The 12597-nt window shown below is 40.2% G+C and overlaps 1 protein-coding gene and 1 non-coding gene across 3 annotated transcripts in view; one reads left to right on the top strand and one right to left on the bottom strand.

Moving 5' to 3' along the window:
* The window catches only part of ALPK3 (alpha kinase 3), a 53122-nt gene that overhangs the window by 14227 nt on the left and 26298 nt on the right, over positions 1-12597 (bottom strand). The window lies entirely within an intron of this gene.
* On the top strand, positions 3487-3604 carry LOC112437336 (small nucleolar RNA SNORA25). Its single transcript, XR_003025960.1, has one exon. It is a non-coding gene; the product is annotated as a small nucleolar RNA SNORA25 (small nucleolar RNA).

Here is a 12597-nt window from a genome sequence, read left to right as displayed (position 1 = left end):
GGGTTATTCCACCCCTCACCCCTACCATATGAAGGAGACTGTCCTCTCCCCAGGGCTCCCAGAGCAGTCCTTCTCCTGTGGCACTAATTGCCTTGGATAGAATTATGGGTGAAGTGAGAGAGTGCCAAAGGGTGTCCCAATAATGGCCTCAGTGACAGCATCCACCAGTAACATTGAGTGAGTGATAATAATGGATGCCATCCAAGCAGAGAGGATTAAAGTAATTCTGAATGGCATCTATGCCAGGAAATTAATGAAACATTATAATGTTACCCTTTTGAACATCTACTTGCAAAGCACTATGCTAGGCCCCTGTATATGATATTACCCCACTTACTCCTCATACAGTATGAATACTTAGGAGAATCAGCCCCATTCTAGAGATAACAATGACAAGAAGGCATGTGATCTGTCCACCGTCAGGTAGTCAGTAAGTGGCAGAGTTCAGATTCGCAGCCGGGTGTATCTCACTCCAAATCCCATGCTCTTTGTTGTTATACCATAACGCCACCTACTTTTAAAGGACTTCCTGTCAAACATGGTGGCGTACAACAGTGATTTCCCTTTTTTCCTCCGAGATATCATCAAAACCAACAAAGTAAACATGAAATAAACAAAGCAAACTCCTTTGTTAGTGAAACTGGAGGCAAATAAAACCTACGGTCTCAAAAAACAAACAAAAGGATAACAGCTGCCAAAAGCCAACAGATGCAGACACTGGGAAGCTGAGGAGGAGCAAAGTGATATGGGGAAATAAACAGGGCCACAGCTCAGCGGGAGGAGAGTGGAGCTGTTCAGCAGGTCTTAAGACGCCGGCAAAATCACGGCTACTGTAGACAAAGGTCACCCCAAGGTTATAAACCCGTAAGTCCACGTGCAACAAGAGCTGCAGGGTCATGGAGGCCTGGGTGGAAACTGGCCGAAGACACGGCAGATGAGCAGAGCAGACAAGGAGAGGAGATGGAATGGAGGCAGATCTCAGAAAACGCTGGCAGCTACACTCCTGAAGAAACCTCCGAAAAATTGCTAAGCCGAGAACATTGTGTTTTAGCATACAAAGACTAAAGGAATATTGTTCCCACAAGCCCTGCTTGAGGAAATCACCAGGGAACAAATGTAGTCAACCAAAAGATGATTGAGAAAACAACAGCAAAAGAGCTGACGGTAAGCACTGAACATATTTCACTTACATTAACATATATATTAATGCATATTAACATATAACTGTAGAAGCAAGACTAAAATCAAGTGGGGTTTAGAATGGCAAATCAGAATGTCAATGTTCTATGCCCTGACGATACAGAAACAACACAGCCAGCACGAAAGTGGAAAGGGGAAGAAAATACCAAGTGAAGTAACTTCCTTGACTGTGTCACCTGTAAGAGCCAGGCACCAAAGACATTACTCAAAGCTGAAAAACCAAGTAACAGAAATAGAGGATATTTACCTAAATAAAGATAATCACTTAGAAATCAAACTTTAGGCCAATATGAGATAGAAAATGAATGAAGGCCAGGCACAGTGGCTCAAACCTGTAATCTCAGCACTTTGGGAGGCCGAGGCAGGCAGATCATATGAGGTCAGGAGTTTGAGACCACCCTGGCTAACATAGTAAAACCCCATTTCTACTAAAAATACAAAAAATTAGCCAGGCGTGGTGGTGCGCATCTGTAATCTTAGCTACTCTGAGGCTGAGGCAAGAGAATCGCTTGAACCTGGGGGCGGAGGTTGCAGTGAGCCAAGATCGTGCCAATGGACTCCAGCTTGGGCAACAAGAGTGAAACTCTGGCTCAAAAAAAAAGAAGATGAATGAAGAAAATGCAGAGAAGAAGTGAAAACACTGTATCATTTTTCATCATTAAAAATTAGTAGAAACTGAGTGAACAGATGAAATAATTGATGGTATTATATAAAACTGAAATTATAACATATAAATATTTTTAAATATCAGAACCACACACAAAATCAAAGGAATAAGATCACAAAATGAAAGACTTTTAAATATACATAATTAAAATATATGTAAATTAAGTGTAGAATTTAAAGTTACTTTACTAAATTAGGAATTTTCTGTTTTTCAAATTTTAAATTTTTAAATTTATTTTATATTTTAAAATTAGAGATGGGGTCTTGCCATGTTGGCCAGGGTAGTCTCAAACTCCTGGCCTCAAGCAATGCTCCCACCTCAGCCTCCTAAAGAGCTAGGATTATAGGTGTGAGCTACTGCACCCAGCCTAAATTCAGAATTTTGAATGAATGGTATGGATGTGGGAAACATTAGAGTTTGGCGAATATCAGCAATAAGTCTGACTGAAGGATTTTTTTTTTTTTTTGAGACAGGTTCTTGCCATCTTGCCCAGACTGGCATGCAGTGGCTATTTATAGGCAAGATCATAGCCTCAACCTATTGGGCTCAAGTGATCCTCCCACCTCAGCCTCCCAAATAGCTGGGACTACAGGCTGACTGAAGAATCTTTTTTTTTTTCTTTTGAGACGGAGTCTCGCTGTCACCCAGGCTGGAGTGCACTGGCATGATCTTGGCTGACTGGAACCTCTACCTCTCAGGTTCAAGCGATTCTCCTGCCTTAGCCTCCCGAGTAGCTGGGATTACAGGCATGTGCCACCACGCCCAGCTAATTTTTTTATTTTTTAGTAGAGATGGGGTTTCACTATGTTGGCCAGGCTGGTCTTGAACTCCTGGCCTCAAATGATCTACCCACCTCGGCCTCCAGAAGTGCTGGAATTATAGGCATGAGTCACTGCACCCGGCCTAACTGAAGAATCTTAATAAAAATGCTCTTCCAACTTCTCTGACAACCGGATATTAACAGACAAAACTGCCTTGGTGCCAAGAAACAGCAATTAGTAATATATTAGAGCCTCTTTTTTATCTTTTGATATTCTAGGATTAGAAAATGTTAATAAAGACATAAGATCTATAAATCTACAAAGAAGGTGCAGACTGTGCATACAAGACTGTTGCTGTTCACAAGACTCACGGAACTAGAACTTCTTGATTAAAGCTACCTTCACTCCTAACGCACTCTCAGCCAGATCAATCCCTCAGTTCTATTGAAACTACTTCTTCATTATCTCAATATCCATTTCCTTCATCTCCACTGCCAACTGCCTAATCGGATCTGCCAACAATTCTGTCTTGCCTGGACTACTGTAAAGCCTCCTAATTGGTATCCATGACTCTAGTCTTTGCCTCTGCTAAACTCTTTTCCTCACTGCAGCCCAAATGACCTTTCCAAAACACAAACCTGACTGAAACACTCCCCTCTTAAAAAACCTTTCAATGGCTTATCATCACTGACAGGATAAAGCCTAAAAGCCCTAGCTTCAAAGAGCAAAAAGTTTAATCACACAGTAGCCCCTTCTTATTCACGGTTTCGCTTTCCGTGGTTTCACTTAACTGTGGCCAATCTTGGTCTGAAAATATTAAATGAAAAATTCCAGAAATAAACAATTGATAAATTTTATAGGTCATTTCAAAGAGGCTGCAAAACCAAGAGCTCTTAACGCTGTGAGCAAAGATGGAAGTTCTCTCTAGGATGCCATGGCACTCGATGGTGGTATGTTTTCCTGGGGAGATATAAGACATAGGTGTTATATGACATAGTAATCTATGATTGTTGCCATGGGAGAGTTTTAAAGATTAACCAAAGTAAAAAGAAAAAACAAATTGTAAACTTTGCACTGTTCTGAGCAGCATGATAAAATCTCATGCCACCCCACCTGGGATGTGAAACAGCCCTTCGTGCAGCATAGCCACAAGGTATACACTAGGTTGCCCGTTACCCATTAAGTAGCTGTCTTGGTTACCAGATCAACTGTCCTGGTATCTCAGGGCTTGCGTGCAAGTAACCATTATTTTACTTAATAGATGGCCCCAAAGCACAAGAGTAGTGATACCGGCATATTACTATAGTTGTTCTATTTTATGATTATTGTTGTTAATCTCTTACGGTGCCTAATTTATAAACTAAACTTCATAATAGGTGTGTATGTATAGGACAAAACACAATATATATAGGGTTTGGTACTATCTGCAGTGTCAGGCATCCGCTGGGGATCTGGGAAAGTATCTTCTGTGGATAAGGGGGACTGCTGTACTCTCTTGGCCAGGGTTACAGGCATCGCACAGCCTCTACAGACGGTAATTTGGCATTATCTATTAAAACTAAAAATACTTATACTCTTTAACCCAAAAATTCCATTCCTAGGAATTTATCGTACAGGTATACTTTCATGTGCAGATGGACTTATATACAAGGATATATACTGCAGCACTGTTTAAATTGCAATAGACTAGAAATCACCTAAATTCCAACAATACAGGATTGATCCAATGAATTATGGTATATCCATATTCCAAATAAATAAAACAAATATCCAAATAAAAAAGCAAGGTAAAGGATAGAAAGTATAATATGCAACCTTTGTGTGGAAAATACACAGACACACACACACGTATTTTCAAATGTAAAGAAAATAGCTCTGGAAGGATGCCCAAAGAACCTGCTTTGGCAACTGCCTTCAGGGAGAGGAACTGAGCAGTGGGGATAGGGAAGTGGGGAGACTTAATATTCTCTATGTATCGTTTGTACTTTTTGAATTTTATACCTTGTGCATGTGACATACAGTTAACAAAAATACAATTAAAAATGAAAATATATAAGGAAATCAACCCTTGTGTGATCAGTGAGGCCCGTCTCTCAGCAAGAATCCCAGATCTGTTTCTCCAGGTTCATCTCTTGGGTCCCTCCGCCCAACACTAACTTAACTGTACTGACAACTGTGCTATTTTGTAACTCTTTTATGTACTTTTTTCTGTACCAGACATTCTCACCTACTCCTTGCCCACCTGAAGGACTCCTTCTCATCCTTGAAGACCTCACTCAAGTTTCTTTTCTTCTTTAAAGACTTCCTGAGTTCTCTCCTCTACCCCAAAAAAGTTAGTGGCCCCCATAGCAAATTTACTAATTCCATCATTATACCCCCATTCTGTGTGGTATTTATTTCATGCATATGTCACCTGCTAATCTGTGAATTCTTCCCCTTTGAAGAGGGCCCAGTACAGGCCTGGGAGTTGGAAATCAATAAATACATGGTGGATGACTGAATATTCTCTGTACACTTCTACAAGGGCTGACCCCTCTAACTAAACGTTATGACAGAGGGGGTGTGTGTGTGTGTGTGTGTGTGTGTGTGTACATCTATATCTGGAACTGTGTAAAGATATGAGAAGGAATGTCATATGTTTCTTAAAAATAAAAATGGTGTGAGCAGAATGAACCTAGTTGGCTCTATGTAAGCTTTTTTACTACAAGGGATATTAGGAGGTTTAATTTGCCATGCTGTCTTTTTCCCTCTTCCCTCATAAATTCTCAGATATTGAGGACTCAGTGTATGGCCAGATATGGTTGCTCATGTCTAGAATCCCAGTGCTTTGGGAAGCCATTGTAGGAGAATTGCTTGAGGCCCAAAGTTCAAAACCAGCCTGGCAACACAGCAAGACCCTGTCTCTACAAAAAAAACAAAATATTTAGCCAGGTGTGGTGGCAGATGCCTGTAGTCCTAGCTACTCTGGAGGCTGAGGTGGGAGAATTGCTTGAGCCCAGGAGTTCGAGGCTGCAGTAAGCTATGATTATGCCACTTGCACTCCAGCCTGGGCAATAGAGTAAGACCCTGTCTCTTAAAATAAAAACATAAAAATAAAAATAAAAAGTTTTATTCAGCTTTGCATTCTTCACAGTGCCAAACACATAAGGGGTTCACAGGAATGAACAACTGAATGAAAAACAGTATGGTTTATAACCCTCTAAGGGGGCATGGCCCTGGAATGCTGGTTTGGAAGAGCAAGGGACAAAACCAGGACCTTAACAGGGATGGGGCAGGGCAGTCATTTTTGCATAAGTTTTGGTAGTTTATAATTTTTAAATAACTGCTCTATTTCATCTACGTTGTTAAATTTATGTGCAGTTTTTCATAGTAGTCTTTTTTTTTTTCACCCTGTCAATCCTTACAGGGTCTGTAGTGATATCCCCTCTTTCATTCTTAATACTTGTATTTTGTGTCTTCTTTTTTTTTTTCTAAGTCTTGCCAGAAGTTTATTGATATTATTGATCTTTTCAAATAACTAGCTTTGGGTTTATTTTCTCCATAATTTTCCTGTTTTTGGTTTCATTATTTTCTGTTCTTTTCTATCTGTTTGCTTTGGATTTATTTTTCTCTTCTTTTTCTAGTTTTCTAAGGTGGGAACTTAGGTTATTGATATTTCAGATCCTTTTTCTTTTCTAATATAAACATTTTAATGCTATACATTTTCTTCAAGGCACTGATTTAGCAGCATCCAACATTTTGGTATGTTGTATTTTCACTTTCATTCAATTTAAAATGTTTTCTAATTGGCCTTAGGACTTCTTCCTTGGCCCATAAAAGTATGTTCTTTAATTTAAAAGTGTTTAGAAATTTTTCTATTATCTTTCTGTCATTGATTTCTAGTTTAATTTCATTTTGGTCAGAGTGCATACTTTGTATTATTTCAATTACTTCACATTTGTTAAGATTTATATTATGGTCCAGGATATAATCTATTTTGGTGAATATTTTATATGCACTTGAAAAGAATGAGTATTCTGTTGTTACACAGAGTATTCTATATATGTCTATTAGATAGTTGGTTGCTGGTGCTGTTCAGTTCTTTTATATCCTTACTGATTTTCTATCTACTAGTTGTATTGATTACTGAGAGAGAGGAGTGTTAAAGTCTCCAACTATAATTATTGTTTTCTGTATTTCTACTTTCAGTTCTGTCAGGTTTTGCTTCATGTATTTTGAAGGTATGTTGTTAGGTGCATACACATTTTTTATTGTTATGTCTTCTTGAATTGACCCTTTTATCACTAGATAGTTCACTATTTTTCTCTTAGTAATTTTTTTTTTTTTTTGAGACAGAGTTTTACTCTTGTCGCCCAGGCTGGAGTGCAATGGCGTGATCTCGACTCAACGCAACCTCCGCCTCCCGGGTTCAAGTGATCTCCTGCTTCAGCCTCCCAAGTAGCTGGGATTACAGGCATGCACCACCATGCCTGGCTAATTTTTGTATTTTTAGTAGAGATGGGTTTTCTCCATGTTGGTCAGGCTGGTCTCGAACTCCCGACCTCAGGTGATCTGCCTGCCTTGTCCTCCCAAAGTGCTGGGATTACAGGTGTGAGCCACTGCGCCCAGCCAGTAATTTTCTTTCCTCAGAAATCTACTCTGTCTGATATTAATATTGCCATTCCAGCTTTCATCTGATTAGTGTTTGCATGGTATATATTTTTCTATTATTTTACTTGTAACTGACCTATATCACTATATTTGAAGTGGATTTCTTATTGACAGCATCAAGTTGGGAAAGTTTTTCTGGTCCTGTCTCACAATCTGTCATTTAATTGATATGCTTAGACCATTTATAGTTAATATAATTATTTATAGGTTTAGATTTTGCTCAATAATTTTACTATTTGTTTTCTATTTGTTTCCTGTTTTTCCTTCCTGTGTTTCCCTATTCTTGCCTCCTTTTAGATTAGAACATCTTTTAGTATTCCACTTTAACTTACGTAGTGTGATTTTTACTATATCTCTTTGTACAGTATTTCTGTTGTTGCTCTAGGGCTTACAATATACATACTTAACTCTCCACAGTCTACTTAGAGTCAGTATTTTACCACTTCAAGTGCCATACAGTAATCTCACCATCATATAGGTCTCTTTACCCTATGCCCCTTTATGTTGTATTTGTCTTATATATTATATTTGCATACATTAAAAAAAACTCCAGCAATGTAATTTTTTTTTTTTTACTTTTTACCTTCAAACATATTTTAAAGAAATCAAGATGAAATAATCTATTATATTTACCAGGATATTTACCATTTCCATTGCCCTTCTTTCATTCTTGATGTTTCAAGTTTCCTTCTGGTATTATTTCCTTTCTCTATGAAAAATTTACTTTAGCAATTCTTTTTATTTTTATTTTTATTTTGAGACCAAGTCTGGCTCTGTCACCCAGGCTGGAGTACAGTGGTGCAATCTCAGTTCACTGCAACCTCTGCCTCCTAGGTTCAAGTGATTCTCTTGCCTCAGCCTCCCCAGTAGCTGGGATTACAGGTGCCCCCCACCACACCTGGCTAATTTTTTTTGTATTTTTAGTAGAGACGAGGTTTCACCATGTTGGTCAGGCTGGTCTCGAACTCATGACCTCAGGTGATCCACCTGCCTCAGCCTCCCACAGTGCTGGGATTACAGGCGTGAGCCACAGCTCCCAGCCTAGCAATTCTTCTAGAACAGGTCTGCTGACAATGTAGTGTCTTGTTTTTTCCATTATCTGAGAATGTCTTTATTTCACTTTCAATACTTAAAGATATTTTTGCTAAATGTAGAATTATAGGTTGAAAGTTCTTTTTTTTAGCATTAAAAAAAAATGTCGTTCCACTTCCTTTTGGCCTCCATCGTTTCTGATGAGAAATCTATAGTCATTCAAATCATTGCTTCCCTATAAATAATGTATTATGTTTCTCTGGCTACTTCCAAGAGTTTTTCATTGTCTTTACTTTCCAACAGTTTGGCTATGAGGTTTCTGGATGTGGAATTCTATGGGCTTTTCCTGTTTAGGGTTTGCTGAACTTCTTGACTTTTGCCAAATTTTGAAAGTTTTCAGCCATTATTCCTTCAGATATTTTTTTCTGCACCACTGTCTTTCTCTTTCTCCTTCTGATTATCCAGTGACACAAATGTTAGACTTTTTGATACAGCACTCCAAGTCTCTGAGGCTCTGTTCATTGATTTTTCTGATTCCTCTCTCTCTCTCTCTCTCTCTCTCTCCCCGTTTCTCCCTCCCTTCCTCTCTCTCTGTGTGTGTATGGGCGTATGTGTTCAGATTGAATAATTTCTATTGCTTTAACTTCAAGTTCACTGACTTCTCCCTGTCATCTATCACTCTGTTGTTGGGCTCAACCAGTAAGTCTTTTTATTCAGTTATTGTAAATTTCAATTCTAAAATTGATATTTGGGGCTGAGGTGAGTGGATCACCCGAGGTCAGGAGTTCAAGACCAGGCTGGCCAACACAGTGAAACCCCTGTACTAAAAATACAAAATTAGCCAAGTGTAGCGGCACACATCTGTAATCCCAGCTACTCCCTCAGGAGGCTGAGGCAGGAGAATCTCTTGAACCCAGGAGGTGAAGGCTGCAGTGAACCGAGATCATGCCACTGTAGCGTGCCAGGCAATCCAGCCTGGGCAACAAGTGCAAAACTCTGTCTCAAAAAAATAAAAAATAAAAAATGAATAAAATTGATATTTGGTTCTTCATATCTTTTACCTCTTTTTGTTTGTTTGTTTGTTTGTTTTGAGACAGGGTCTCCCTTTGTCCAGGCTGGAGTTCAGTGGCGTGATCTCAGCTCACTGCACCCTCAACATCCTGGGTTCAAGTGTTCTTCCCACCTCAGCCCTGCAAATAGCTCAGACTACAGACACACACCACTATGCCCAGCTAACTTTTTTGTATTTTTTGTAAAGACAGGGTTTTGCCATGTTCCCCAGCCTAGTCTTTTACCTCTTTGCTGAGACTTTCTATCTTTCCATTTGTTTCCAGAGTATTCACCCTTACTTGCCACATTTTTATAGTAAAGTCAGATGATTTTAAAGTCAGATGATTCTAACATCTGTGTCACTATGGCATTGGCACTCTTTGATTGTCTTTCCATGCAAGTGGAGATTTTCATGATTTTTCATATGCCATGTAACTTTTATTGTATTTGGACATTTTAAATATTACAAGACTCTGATTCTTGTTTAAATCTTATGGAGAGTATTAACATCTTTGTCTTGGAAGGCAATCTACCTAGTTGTGTTCAGGCTACAAATTCCATTCAGGCCTCTGAGGTTATAGTTTCAATCTCAGTTCCATTTTCCAAGCATTTCCAATGCTGTTTGGGGTTTTTTTATTGTTGTTGTTTTATTTTTGAGACGAAGCTTTACTCTGTCACCCAGGCTGGAGTGCAATGGCATGACCTCAGCTCACTGCAACCTCTGCCTCCCAGGTTCCCGGGTTCAAGCAATTCTCCCACCTCAGCCTCCCGAGTAGGTGGGACTACAGGCATGTGCCACTATGCCTGGCTAATTTTTTCTATTTTTAGTAGAGAAAGTGTTTCACTATTTTGGCCACGCTGGTCTCGAACTCCTGACCTCAAGTGATCTGCCTGCTTCGGCTTCCCAAAGTGCTGGGATTACAGGCATGAGCCACCACACCCGGCCTGCAGTGCTATTTGGATCTGCCCTGTGTGTGTGCCACCCAGTGGCCAGTGTGGGACTTACATGATGGTTCATTAGTGTTTTTATTCTCGAAGTTTTTTATTCTCCCAAGTATTTCATTCTCAAAGTTTTTTATATGCTCTTCAGAATCAGATCCATGCAGGAACAGTCTGGGGATGAGCCCAGAAATTTATAAAGAGTTTATAAACCCAGAGGTCATTAATGATTCTCAGAGGTCATTTTCCCAAGCTTTTCCCTCTCCACGGTTTCCCCCATAGGGCCCCCTTTTTCAGTCTTCTGGCCAAATAGCTGGAGCTTCCTTTACCCCTCTCTGCCACATACTTTCACACATGAGCCTGTGATCTGGACCAAGGAAGAGACCCAGGAGAAAAAAAAAGGAACAGGAGCTTGTCCCACTCTTAGGATCACAGCTCCTCTGAATAGAGGGGAAGATTCTCTTCTCTCAAAGTTTTAGGCACCTGTGGCCTCTGTTGCTACCACTGTCACTGCCAAGAAATCTCTTTTCCATTCCTGAAGGCTGATCTAGAGGGCTTCTGGAACTCTCTCTGCCCAAGTTAATGTTTACATCTGGGTTTCAGACAGCATTAAGACCAGGCCAGGAAATGCCAGAAGGAAAAAAAAAAAAAAAAAAGTAAACACTGTAGGTTCAGTGGTACTTTGAGTTCTGGTCTTCATCCCCAATCTGTCTGCGACTATTTGCTTTTCAAAGTTGTCAAGTAGGTGTATTATACATTTTGCCTAAATTTTAGGCTGCATTCAGTGGGAGATACAGAATCAAGTGTATTTACTCCATCTTATCCAGAAATAAAACTGCCATAACCAGAATAAATAATATTAGTTATTGTATTTTTCAGCTCTGGAATTCTAGTTGGTTCATTTTCAAGTCTTTTCCACCTTATTTTTTTTGAGACGGAGTCTCGCTCTGTTGCCCAGGCTGGAGCGCAGTGGCGTGATCCTAGCTCACTGCAACCTCCACCTCTCGGGTTCAAGCGATTCTCCTGCCTCAGCCTACTGAGTAGCTGGGATTACAGATGTGCATCACCACACCCAGCTAAGTTTTGTATTTTTAGTAGAGATGTGGTTTCACCATGTTGGCCAGGCTAGTCTCGAACTCCTGACCTCAGGTGATCCATCTGCCTCAGCCTCCCAAAGTGCTGGGATTACAGGCGTGAACCACTGCGCTCGGCCTTTTCCATTTTTTATAGTTTCTAGGTATTTGGTGAAATTTGCAATCTTGTCTTCTTATCTCCTTCAATATATGAAGGAGGTAAACTAATTTTAATTTTATAATTCATGTCTAATAATTCCAAAAGTTAGAAACCTGTGGGCCAATTTCTTTCTTTTCTTTTGTTTTTTGAGACAGAATCTCACTCTGTCACCGAGGCTGGAGTGCAGTAGCACAATCTCAGTTCACTGCAACCTCTGCTTCCCAGGTTTAAGTGATTCTCGTGCCTCAGCCTCCCAAGTAGTTGAAATTACAGGCATGCACCACCACACCTGGCTAATTTTTGTTTTTTGTTTTTTGGGTTTTTTTGAGATGGAGCCTCACTCTGTCACCCAGGCTGGAGTGCAGTGGTGCAATCTCAGCTCACCACAACCTCCGCCTCCCAGGTTCAAGCAATTCTCTGCCTCAGCCTCCCGAATAGCTGGGATTACAGGCATCCGCCACCACGCCCAGGTAATTTTTGTATTTTTAGTAGAGACAGGGTTTCACCATCTTGGCCACGCTGGTCTTGAACTCCTGAGCTTGTTATCCACCCACCTTAGCTTCCCAAAGTGCTGGGATTACAGGCATGAGCCACCATGCCTGGCCTAATTCTTATATTTTTAGTAGAGACAGGGTTTCACCACATTGGCCAGGCTGGTCTCGAACTCCTGGCTTCAAGTGATCTGCCCACCTCAGCCTCCTAAAGTACTGGGATTACAAGTGTGAGCCACTGTGCCCAGCAACCTGTGGGCCAATTTCTATCTTCTGTGGACTTATCTTCATTTCATGCTGAATATTATATTTGAAATACTTTTTAAAAATAATTTCAGGCTTAAGATGATGCTGTCATCCTCCAGATATGATTTTTGTTTGCTTCTGCCAGGTGCCTGAGGGCACTAGGTATCTTGAACCACCTAATTCTAATTTCAGGGATTGAGATATTTCTTAGTTATCCATGTAAATTGGAGCTCGTCAATAACTCAATACCGTGAGAGTAATTTACTTGATTCCCCTTTCTCCTAGGGTACAAACCTTCAGAGTCCCAACCCAAAACCCAGGGGGCTTA

This window comes from Pan paniscus, chromosome 16 (assembly GCF_029289425.2).
Source record: "Pan paniscus chromosome 16, NHGRI_mPanPan1-v2.0_pri, whole genome shotgun sequence".
NCBI classification, from domain to species: Eukaryota; Metazoa; Chordata; class Mammalia; order Primates; family Hominidae; genus Pan; species Pan paniscus.
This window is presented reverse-complemented; position numbering and strand designations above follow the sequence as displayed.